The sequence below is a fragment of the Sinohyriopsis cumingii genome, chromosome 12, assembly GCF_028554795.1.
Source record: "Sinohyriopsis cumingii isolate HCF-2022 chromosome 12, ASM2855479v2, whole genome shotgun sequence".
Classification (NCBI taxonomy): domain Eukaryota; kingdom Metazoa; phylum Mollusca; class Bivalvia; order Unionida; family Unionidae; genus Sinohyriopsis; species Sinohyriopsis cumingii.
Genome location: NC_142972.1, coordinates 417789 through 430966, shown reverse-complemented (window position 1 = coordinate 430966; position 13178 = coordinate 417789). Strand labels below are relative to the sequence as shown.

Below are 13178 nucleotides of genomic sequence, written 5' to 3'. Positions count from 1 at the left end.
CCAAACAAAAAATATGTGTTTCCAGTCAGCCAGTCATCCCTGTTTCTCACTGGTGTCCCTAGCACTTTTTTCCCCCATGGTTAAAAAAATCACATTGAATATTTATATTTAAAAAAACAAAACACATTTTTTTTATTTGGCCTAGGAGACATCATTTGAAGTTTTTGATTTCATTTGAGCTTCATCAGAATATAGCAGGCAGAAAGAGATATGGACACTTGAGTGTTAATATTGAACTATGGTTCTTTAATCCTCCCCCTCTTTTTTTCTCCACTCTCCCATTATTTTTGATAAAATGTATGGAGCACCCCCATTTTGATCAACTCTGGCAGCATCTCCATTGCCCAAAGGTCTAGGTTGTTGAGACTCATTTGGTCATTAATGGCCTAATTCAGCCATATCCTTCAACATGGAGGACTAACAAATATGGGGCAGAAGTATGATGTACAAGTCTTGTTGATGGATTGAACATTTTATATAAGGTCATTACCTGGAGATACACATACTAACAAATAGGAGTGAAACGATACACCTGTGCCACATATCGATACGATTCATGATACGCAGCCTGTGTTATGGTACTTATCGATGCACATATGAACTTGATGGTCTTTCCATCTTTGGAAGGTAGTTTGTGCCCTTTCATGTAGACATTCTGGTACTTTTTCCAGTATGCAGATGACAGATAGACATATAGTTATCATATATTTATATGCATACTACAGATAGACATATAGTCATCATATATTTATATGCAGATGACAGACAGGCATACAATTATCATGTATTTATATGCAGTTCTCATTGATGAGAAGGTAACAGTACTTCCAAACAAACTACCTGTTGGTTGCAGTGAGTTTTATCCGTTTTAGGCCATTTAATGGTGGCTCCATTTAACTCCCTTTGCTTTGTACAACATATGATTTGAAAACATCTTATTACCAGTTCTGTGTTTCAGTGACATTTGGAAGACATTACATTGTTATCTTCAAAACAGAAGAAATAATGTAAGTTATTCGTCCAAAGAAAATCTCATCTAGAACAAACCCCAGCACTGGAATAAGGTTGAATACCAGCACAATTTATCACCTTTTACTTCCTGCAGATACAAAAGACTGCTGCAGTCACAGGTACTTGTATTTATTAGTGGAGAAGGAAAACTATCGACTACACCCAGTCCTATTCTATAATTTTTTTTTTTTTAAATTACACAAGGTGATACAATTGAGCAGTTTGAAATGTGCCCCATCACTCATTCTGTGCTAATTTCATTTATTCCATCAGTGCCTTCATTCAATGGTTAAATATCTCTGCATAAAAATCAGAAATTACAAATTTGTTCCCCATGTACAATTTGTAAGGAGAGATGATGACAGGATTTTTTCTTAAGGGAGGTCCCCCCCCATCAACCAAAAATAAAAGGAGGAGGGAGAAACGATCATAGGTCAATATTTACCTAAATTTAATATCTGTCTCTCTTCCTTCCTGCTCCACTTTTTTATAGCTCTACTGAAATCAAGTCTTTGACAGATGTCACATCTAGTTGTATAAGCATTAATTTGTTAATTATTTCTGAGCATATTCTGTTCCTTTTCTTTGTATTTGTATTAATATTGTTGTTTGCTGAAGGGGAATATACATATGTTTTGTCATCTTGAATATGTTGGGAAACTGATCTTTGTGACTTATGTACAATTTTCCAAAGCTCACGGATATTTTCTTTTGGCTACATCTGCTCCAAAATTAGTTTTTTAACTAATATAAACTTCTTTGTTAAACCTGTTACATAATGGTGTATTTAATCCATTAATGCAGACAGAGTTATTAATATAAATATCTTATTAATTTCATTTTCAACCCATATTTAATCCATCAATGTATGTGCAGACAGAGTTATTAAAATAAATATCTTATTAATTTCATTTTTTACCCTTATTTGATTTATCTTAACCCTGATATGGATACATGTAAATGGTTTTGTAGCATATGTTTTGCAGGGAAATAGTGATTAATAATACAAAATGAAAATTGCATTATACTTTTAAATTGTCTCTATTTTAATTTGTCTCAGTATTCTGCCTTTTCTACATTTAATTTCGAAATACCAGTGAAAGGGTGATGTCATCTGGGTTTTTTTGTCCATCGGACATGTACATCTAACTTGTATTTAACACCATTTCAGGCTCAAAATCACCCACTGGTATCTCCATTAACGCTTTCCCAGTTCCAATAATCTGATATACTTCATAACTTTAAAAAGTTATTGTCATCATTACTATCATCAGCAAGTATTTGCAGAACAGAATCATAATGAACCAAGCTGGGAATAAGACATTTTGGTTTTTATTGATAGCCTGTATTTTAAACACCATTTGTAAAACTTTTTTCATAAATGGTCCAAACTATGCCATAATGCTGATTCCAGGGCATGTTGTGTTAATCAAAGTTAGTTTCACAACCATTTATGTTGTGCTTGAGAACCCAGATTGGAACAGTTGATATCAAGAAAATAGATGTCATAACAAAAACAGTTAAATAAAATACTTCGCCAAGCACATTTTCATATGTGGGACTTTCAACGAATTTGTGGGAATTTTAGCATTTAACAATTCTCCCAGCGTGCAAATTTGTACAAATTTTGCATGATTCGCACAATGGCGCACCCTGACAGTATCTCCGCTCAAGTACTTGACATATTTAATGACTTTCCTGTGAAGTCTCTCTTACTCAGCCAATACTTCCTGTTGGTCATGCAGAAAATAAGCCTGATTGATGTCTGATTGGTGGTTATTGTTTAACCTGGACCAGAAAAGCAATAACCACAAATGAGAATTCAGTGTAACATATTTCAGGGTTCGAAACTAACTCTTTTATTAACTAGTCAAGCAGACTAACTGGACAAAAGACATACTAGTCCACAGCAAAATCCATTTGTCCTCAAAATACATGTATGTAACACAACAATAAAGATTTATACACGTTATAAATTAAATTGATTTGCCATCAGTTTGTCCCAAATCATAATCTTCTCCATCCGATTCTGAATAGTCCTCCATATACAGTGGTCTGCTTAGTCTTGGTCCAAAAGAGTTCCATAAATATATAGCTGGCACTGGATCATAATCAGCAATGTCTTCACTTAAGTCTGCGCAGCCTGCATATCCAATCAGATTTCTTCATTTTCAATTCACTGAATCCCCACTCTGCATCTGCAGACGAGGCTGGCAGGGTCAAACACAATATCCACCAGTGCAAGAATGTTAGTGTGACTTTCCTGAAATCTCTTGTCAACATCACACCATTGTAAGTTCTCTACCTGACATCCACATGCATAAATTAAACTTTTCAAGAGTTGCCACTCCTCTTCAACCTTGTCTGGATAGAAGCCTGTAATTGTCGTTACTGGGGAAAAATGTTCCAGCAGAATGGTAACATCCACATCACCAAATCCAATATGATTTGAGTCTATTGGCCATAAATGAAAATCTGCAAAATGTGTGGCTTTCAATACATCACATTGCTGTTTGTCAAATCGGGCATCCAAGTGTTCTGCTAAACTGTTGATCATGTCCTCTTTAGCATGAAGTGATAACTAATGTTAGGGAACTTTGTTCTTTTAGTACAAAAACATGAAATTCTTTTGTAGGTTCATTACCAATATCTTGCAGAAACTTTTTCACCTAGGTCCGTCTCTTAATTTTTACTGTTCCAAGACACCAATAGTTGCAGTAACTCTCAGGTACACTTCAGACACCAAACAAGACTCATTTTGAAGAAACAATGACAGCAGTAAATTTATGACATCTGTCAAGCAGTGGGCATACTTAACAAGATGCAAATGTAGCAACATTTTCAGATAGCCAGCTGTTTTCCCAGTAGCTTTAGGTCTTCTAGGTGAAGGCTGATCAGTTTCAGTCAATGTCTGGAGGTGGCTGGCTATTGCTGGATATGATTTACACAAATTTTCCAAAGCCCTCTACCAGTGTGCCAACCATCTAGTTCCACCAACACGAGTAGGGACTATCTTGGTGATTCCCAGCACCTAACAAATCGCTTCTATTTAAAGGGCTATTCCAATAAAAATAGTAAAGTCCTGTTAACAGTCCTCAACTTTTGCATGGATAGGCTTTGTTTGCAATGGCAGCTTTGTGAGCCAATTCCAGTGATGAGCATGGCAGTGTATTTCTACAAGACATTTCTGCGATTTTCTAAATCTAGCAGTAACACCAGTTTTTTTCAGTATGGACAGCAGCTCCATCAGAACCAAATCCAACAAGTTTACTCTTGTAATCAGGCATTGCAATTGATGCAGATGTATTATCAATAGCTCCTAAAATCAGCATTGGCTCGTGAAACTGCTGTCATACCCAAAAATGAAGTGCTTATTTGCCCACCTATGGCAGTTCTCACATAAACAACTCCAGAAGCCTTTATCAGTGGAACCATCAGTGATAATAGTAATAAATGGTGCTTATTTAATCTTTTGTTCAAGTTTATTTCTTGTACACTGTGCAATAAATTCTGAAAACACTTGTGCCTCTTTATCATTGATATATGTTTGACCAACATCGATTCCCTTTTTGGCATCCAGTTAGACCATCCACATATAATCACTAAACAGCCTTCTCATTTTTACCAGGGCAGGTACATTCCTGAACAAAATTGACATTCTTCCAGCAACTTTTTCGTTTAGTGTCATGACGATTTTACTTGCAGATGACTGTCCTTTGGGTTTTGATAATTCTCGACTCGTGATCGTGCATTTCTGATGGATTTGTGATTTGGTTTCATGATATACTATTTTTTCCTCCGTTTTTTTAATGCTGTCTGCAGACGCTGCAAAACATGGTATTTACTTCGGGGTAAAAGTTAAGCCATGGCCGACAGCATTTCCACTTCTCTAGGAAAGTTAAGTTCCTACTTTCTTAATCATACTGTTTGTCGCGTTCCCTTTTGTCCTCGTTATTGTCAGTCTTCAACGTTTTGGCCGGATTTTCCACACCTTGTACAAAGCACCACACAGTTCTCTATGCTTTCTTTGTTTAACTATGATCCTGGTTAGTGCAGCAATAACGCTTTGCACACCATTTGTAATGCTTAATATAAGGCGCCTAGGTGATCTGGATTTACTTACGAGAGTTACAACAAGTTCAATAACAAAAAATAGCAAGTTATTTGTCCGCATTTCTGGAATTCATTAAAAAATACCAGAAAAGTAAACTTAAAAATAATTACATGCATTCATTTTTTTATTAGTCAGGTGGACTTGTATTGGAACATATTTATTAGTCTGTGAGGAAAACTATTAGTTGTGGACTATTGGATGCCTGTTAGTTTCGAACCCTGTATTTCACCATGCAACACAACAGTATAAGTAGCATAGCTTTCAGATTGACCAAAGGAGTCAAGATACAATTCAAAGTAGAAACTTCGTGAGAAAGTGGTTATTAAATGATGAGTAAAGTACTTCATTATACACATGGAACATGTTTGGAATGTATAGTATATGCTGAATATACTTCTGGGTTAAGATAATTAGCATGGAATGGGAGGAAGGGGGTCAGGTTACGAACCATGTCACCGTGTTAACTCGTAGACAGCGAGTGGGTATTCTCAAATAGTCCTTTTCATCATTACTGAAAAACACGAGTGCCTGTGACTGCAAATAATAATTCAGATGGATTATAATTTTACAAAATAACAAGGTAACTAATAATAATTTTTTATGACAGCTTAAGACTAAACTAACATGCATGTGGTAAGTATCGTTTTGTATCTGTCTCTTGTATCGATATGTGTATCGTTTAAGCAAAAGTATTGATGCATATATATCAATGAATCTTTTCACCCCTACCAACAAATCACTTTGCTTCCACAATTTTTATAGGAGTTTTTCATTTTGCAGATTCACATATTGACACAATTGTATGCAGGCTCTGAGAAGAGATATTTTTATTTTGTCCATATACTTGACAATTATCATCTCATTACCTTTAAATCAGCGACATGATTCGAAATGTTTGACGTGCCGACATTTAAGATTAAGAACACTTGTTTTATTCATTTAATTGTTTGGCAAGCAATAAGTATTTATTTTTCTCTGGCAATTATCACGTAACAACAGGTCATAAATATTGCTGGTGGGTGCTACTTTTTCAGTACATCGATTACACTGAACGAAATCCTTCCAGTGGTTAATTGTTTATTGTCAGAGAAATCTCTCACGAGTTATATTATTCAACAACCTTGAAACTGGCACAACAAAACCCTCCTCAACAAGCCAGTTATTTAGACTTGGCAAGATCACAAACTGACTGAGACTAGGTTTAGGATCTGAAATTTGGCAAATCCCAGATATTTTCAGATATTATATATGTTTGTGGAACACAGTGAACCTTTACATACTTTACATTTTTAAGTGAATCAAGCAATTTGTACTTGTAGGCATGAGCTGTTTATAGTGTTTGTAAAGGTGTCAACAGGTACTTGGGTACCTGCCCATTGGTAGTAACTAGTGAAATAAAATGGGTAACCAGGTACCTGTTATAAAGTATAAAAAACCCCAACATGTTTCCAAGTTCAGATCAGAGACATCAGGAGTGAGTGAGGCACAGAATGATTACAGTCCGAGGCTCGTGTCATGTAACTTTTGGTTGCTGAACATTTATCCATCATTAGACATCTAATTTCTTTATTTTCTATTTATAGTAACTGTACAAGAAAACAGACAGGTCTCTTTAATGTGAAACTCACAAAATCATTATATTTTGATACATATCAGCAGATCAGTCTAAGTTTGAATAAAAATGGCACCAGATATTAGGAAAAACGGGTTTTATCGATGTGCCTCGAGGATGTTATATTTTTGGTTGCTGAACATTTATCCATCATTAGACATCTAATTTCTTTATTTTCTATTTATAGTAACTGTACAAGAAAACAGACAGGTCTCTTTAATGTGAAACTCACAAAATCATTATATTTTGATACATATCAGCAGATCAGTCTAAGTTTGAATAAAAATGGCACCAGATATTAGGAAAAACGGGTTTTATCGATGTGCCTCGAGGATGTTATATGGCTGAAAAATGTTTGAGGAGAGGGATTTTGTAAAACTTAAAAAACATGTTGCATCCGGAAAAGGATAAACCAATAGCACTTTACAAATTTGGAAAGAAGATTTCAGCAGTGATGTAATACAGAATTTATCATTTCTGGACTTCACGACCATTAAGTGAAAGTTAAACATGTAGACTAGTTAAAGTGAGTGTTATGCAAAAATAATTTATAAATTTGTTTTATGTATCTACTCTCATACTGACTACTAATCCACATGGATTTCATCGATTTGAGACAAGAATTTTAACAGCAGATTCAGGTAAGCAGCAAAATTAAATGTACATTTTTCATGCAGTTTTCTGTAATTATGGCATGTAATATATAGATTGCTCTTTTTATGGCAGGTAATATATAGATTGCTGTTTTTGTGGCAGGTAATATATAGATTGCTCTTTTTATGGCAGGTAATATATAGATTGCTCTTTTTATGGCAGGTAATATATAGCTTGCTCTTTCTATGGCAGGTAATATATAGATTGTTCTTTTTATGGCAGGTAATATATAGATTGCTCTTTTTATGGCAGGTAATATATAGATTGCTCTTTTTATGGCAGGTAATATATAGATTGCTCTTTTTATAGCAGGTAATATATAGATTGCTCTTTTTATGCTCATATTATGCATTTTGCCACATATATTAGTAATAATTACGTTTTTACCACTCTTGGGGGTTGGCATGTATGAACCTACAACCAAGTAGTAGTTCAGGTTCACATTTAATACAATGTCCCTTTGATTGGGTACTTGGGTAACTGATCATTTTTGGATTGACAGGTACCTGGTAGAAATTTCCTCAAATTTTGACGGCTTTAACTGTTTGGTACTTCACTTTGTGACGATTTAGCAAAATTAGTTGAGTGTATGTTATTCAGTTCATCACAGAAATACTCATCCACCATCCGTGCATTTGGATGAATCTAGTCAAGATGGAGATGTATTTTGGTTTCCAATTTCATCGAACAGGATTAATGTAAGCCACTTTTTTCTGCTGAAATGGACACAGCAGTGTCTACATTGAGATGTGGACGTTGTTTTAAAATTTCAGTATATTTAGATGGATTGAATCATTTTCATGCAAATTTGAGTAATATTGTGTATTTTTGGGAGGTGATCAGATGCATGTCACAGAGGACACTAGAGAAAGTTTTTAGGAAAGAAGATGTATGACCCTAAAATGAATAGACAATGTAGCAGCCATGTGCTTCGCACTTTTGTTTCCTCTAGCAAGCATGAATTGGATTCACAAGCTGACATAAATGAATGGGTGGTGTGATGTCAGGCCCACTTTAGTCTTTCTGTAATAGTTGCATCTTGGTAACAGTCAGCAATGGACAGAGATGTGAACAAATGTTCTTTTGGGGTCAGTGTTCATATCAGGCCTTCTTTGCATCTCTTGATAAAATTATGGATTACTGCCATCATGACCACTACAGTATTATGCAAGACCACTACAATAATACACTGGACTACAACAATGATACACAGGACCACTTTACTGATGCTTAAGACCACTACAGTAATACTCAAGACCATTACAGTAATAAACAGGTCCACTACAATAATATACAGGACCATTGCAACAATACTCAAGATGACTACAGTAATAAAGTACTCAAGACAACTACAATAATACTCAAGACCATTACAATAATACACAGAACTTATATAATAATACACAGGACTGCTACAGTAATACACAGGACCACTACAGTGAAGCACAGGGCCACAACAATAATAAACAGGACCATGACATAAATACACAGGACCAATACAATAATGCACAGGACCTTTACAATAATAAACAGGACCACTACAGTAATACACAGGACCACTACAATAATATTCAAGACCACTACAGTAATACTCAAGACCACTACAATAATATGCAAGACCACTACAATAATACACAGGACTACTACAGTAATATTAAAGACCACTACAGCAATACTCAAGACCACTACATTAATATTCAAGACTACTACAGTAACACACAGGACCACTACAATAATAAATAGGACCACTACAGTAATACACAAGACCACTACAGTAATAAACAGGACCACTACTGTAATACACAGGACCACTACAGTAATAAACAGGACCACTACAGTAATACACAGGACCACTACAGTAATACTAAAGACCACTACAGTAATACACAGGATCACTACAGTAATAAACAGGACCACGACAGTAATACACAAGACCACTACAGTAATAAACAGGACCACTACAGTAATACTCAAGACCACTATAGTAATACACAGGATCACTACAGTAATAAACAGGACCACTACAGTAATACACAAGACCACTACCAGTAATACTCAAGACCACTACAGTAATACACAGGATCACTACAATAATAAACATGACCACTACAGTAATACTCAAGACCACTACAGTAATACACAGGATCACTACAGTAATAAACAGGACCACTACAGTAATACACAAGACCACTACAGTAATACACAGGACCCCTATAGTAATACACAGGACCACTACAGTAATACAGTAATACTCAAGACAACTACAGTAATACAAAGGACCACTACAGTAATAAACAGGACCACTACAGTAATACACAAGACCACTACAGTAATAAACAGGACCACTACAGTAATACACAAGACCACTACAGTAATAAACAGGACCACTACAGTAATAAACAGGACCACTACAGTAATACACAAGACCACTACAGTAATACACAAGACCACTACAGTAATACACAGGACCACTACAATAATGCAGTGGCAATAATTATTTTAGACCTAATAACACAAACTTGTTTATCTAAAACCAGTGTCATGTTTTATAGGCTTTTCTAATGTTTTCAGCCTGAAATATAAGTCACAGCAAATATTATACACAAGACTTTTTAATTGACAGACAGACAGGCACACATACACACTCAGGCATTCATGAATTGAAACTTCATGTCATCTACTAATCCTCCAAAAACATTGTATCAAATATGATCACATCTCTCAGTCATTATAGATGGAGTTCATGGTACAAGGAAGAATTCCTATTATCTGCTAGCTCACACTCTATCCTCTTGTCAAGATGAGGGGTGGAGACAGGGGAAGGGGGAGGGGCAAAATGAAATGGTGTTAATATTTATTGAAATGTGTATCATCTCTACCCAATTCTTCTGTTTATTCTTTATTGAAATTGTTAGTCCTGATTTGTTGACTTATTGATCTCGTACTTTTACCTACAGTCCAGGTACCCCATAGTCTGAATAATAATCAATAACTGGATCCTTAAATCACATAGGTGTTTACATTGGAAGAAACCTTTGAGCTGCCATAGGTCTCAAATGATATTAGCTAATGTGTGACATCATAGAACAAGATCTTCAATCATATAGTATATTGCCTGGTCAGGTTTACACATTTCTCGTGAAAATAATATACATGGTAGACCATGATATGCCAAGACATAATACAGTGAGAGATCTGGGTTCACAGTTGGGGGTATGCATGAAACAAATAAATACAATATCTTGATGTAGAGTTCTCACTAGCCCAGTCAAGTGCTGTGGCCTGAATAATGATACATGATGTAGGATTAGTATCAATGAAATTCAGTCTGATTATGTAAACATTTGACTTCCGTCTGATCATATAAATGCTTGACTTATAGATCAAATCAAATCAAATGCTTACTAAGTAACTATCTGCAGTTGAATAGCAAGGCTCTTTTGCAGATTATCTAGTAATAAAAAGGATAAAGCTTACTTACTAAGCTTGTACAATAGTGGACATGCAGTATTCAGTGTTTTCTGGTATTGTATCAGCAGTAACATGGCATTTTTCTGTGTTTTCTGGTGTTATATCAGCAGTAACATGCAGGTTTTGGTGTTTTCTGGTATTGTATCAGCAGTAACATGCAGTTTTCTGTGTTTTCTGGTATTATATCAGCAGTAACATGCAGGTTTTGGTTGTTGTTGTTGTTGTGGGGTTTAACGCCATTTTGCAGCACATGATAGGCTATACATGGCGGCCAGTATTAATGGTGGAGGAAGAACCAGAGAAAACCCCGGAAAGAACCACCGACCCACGAGAAGCTACTGGCAAGCTTTCTCATATACCCACATTGGCTGAATCTTAGACTCGAACCGCAGCAGACAGAGGTGAGATGGCAGTGATCCGTAATGAAGAGCGCTTTAGACCACTTGGCCACTCGGGGCAGTAACATGCAGTTTTCTATTTTTTCTGGTATTATATCAGCAGTAACATGCAGTTTTTGGTGTTTTCTGGTATTATATCAGCAGTAACATGCAGGTTTTGGTGTTTTCTGGTATTATATCAGCAGTAACATGCAGTTTTTGGTGTTTTCTGGTATTGTATCAGCAGTAACATGCAGTTTTTCTGTGTTTTCTGGTATTATATCAGCAGTAACATGTAGCTTTTGGTGTTTTCTGGTATTATATCAGCAGTAACATGCAGGTTTTGGTGTTTTCTGGTATTATATCAGCAGTAACATGCAGTTTTTGGTGTTTTCTGGTATTGTATCAGCAGTAACATGCAGTTTTTCTGTGTTTTCTGGTATTATATCAGCAGTAACGTGCAGTTTTTGGTGTTTTCTGGTATTATATCAGCAGTAACATGCAGTTTTTGGTGTTTTCTGGTATTGTATCAGCAGTAACATGCAGTTTTTGGTGTTTTCTGGTATTATATCAGCAGTAACATGTAGCTTTTGGTGTTTTCTGGTATTATATCAGCAGTAACATGCAGGTTTTGGTGTTTTCTGGTATTATATCAGCAGTAACATGCAGTTTTTGGTGTTTTCTGGTATTGTATCAGCAGTAACATGCAGTTTTTCTGTGTTTTCTGGTATTATATCAGCAGTAACGTGCAGTTTTTGGTGTTTTCTGGTATTATATCAGCAGTAACATGCAGTTTTTCTGTGTTTTCTGGTATTATATCAGCAGTAACATGTAGCTTTTGGTGTTTTCTGGTATTGTATCAGCAGTAACATGCAGGTTTTGGTGTTTTCTGGTATTATATCAGCAGTAACATGCAGTTTTTGGTGTTTTCTGGTATTATATCAGCAGTAACATGCAGTTTTTGGTGTTTTCTGGTATTGAATCAGCAGTAACATGCAGTTTTCTGTGTTTTCTGGTATTGTGTCAGCAGTAACATGCAGGTTTTGGTGTTTTCTGGTATTGTATCAGCAGTAACTTTCAGTTTTCTGTGTTTTCTGGTATTATATCAGCAGGAACATGCAGGTTTTGGTGTTTTCTGGTATTATATCATCAGTAACATGCAGGTTTTGGTGTTTTCTGGTATTGTATCAGCAGTAACATGCAGTTTTCTGTGTTTTCTGGTATTGTGTGAGAAGTAACATGCAGTTTTCAGTGTTTTCTGGTATTGTATCAGCAGTAACATGAAATTGCTGCCATTGGGCTGAAGATAACTAAGTTTAATTTTTAATCATTAAAACTTATAATATATGTTTATTGAAATAAACTATAAGGGGTCTATTCATGGATTCTGTTCTCATATAAAAACTGCTTCACTCTCCCAAAGATGGAAAATTTACCCTCATAAAAATGCCCGGGTGGGGGTGGTGAATTCCCTACCTCTTTGAACATCCTTGAGAAATTACTGATGGTTTTCTAGATTGCTGTTAGGCAATTTATGGATAGATAATCCAATTAGAGCATTGGATATATCCATTTATGATTGACTACATTGACAACACTAATTCTGTCAAGTGATTCTTATTCAAAATTAATTAAGATTTTGGGGGGAAAGTTTCATTGCACATTCATTTTTCTCTTATATTTGTATCATCTAATCACATTTAAATATGATTTATTAGTTAAATAATAGCAGACCGCTCCAAGGGCTAGATCTGACCTGAATATTTACTACAGTGCATTGACATACCGACTGGAAAAAAATAACAAAGTGAAAACTAAAGTCAAACAATTACTTTATTGCTTTTACAATGATATAAATATTTTTACTAACTTTAATATTTTAAAATGTTCAAATCATGAGAATGTTAGGAGTGGAGACCCTTTTTCATTGTATTTTACT

At 35.4% G+C, this 13178-nt stretch overlaps 1 protein-coding gene across 1 annotated transcript in view; it reads left to right on the top strand.

The window, feature by feature from the left end:
- LOC149785896 (uncharacterized) overlaps nucleotides 1-13178 on the top strand; it is a 277180-nt gene that overhangs the window by 46635 nt on the left and 217367 nt on the right. The gene's annotated exons all lie outside the window — the stretch shown is intronic.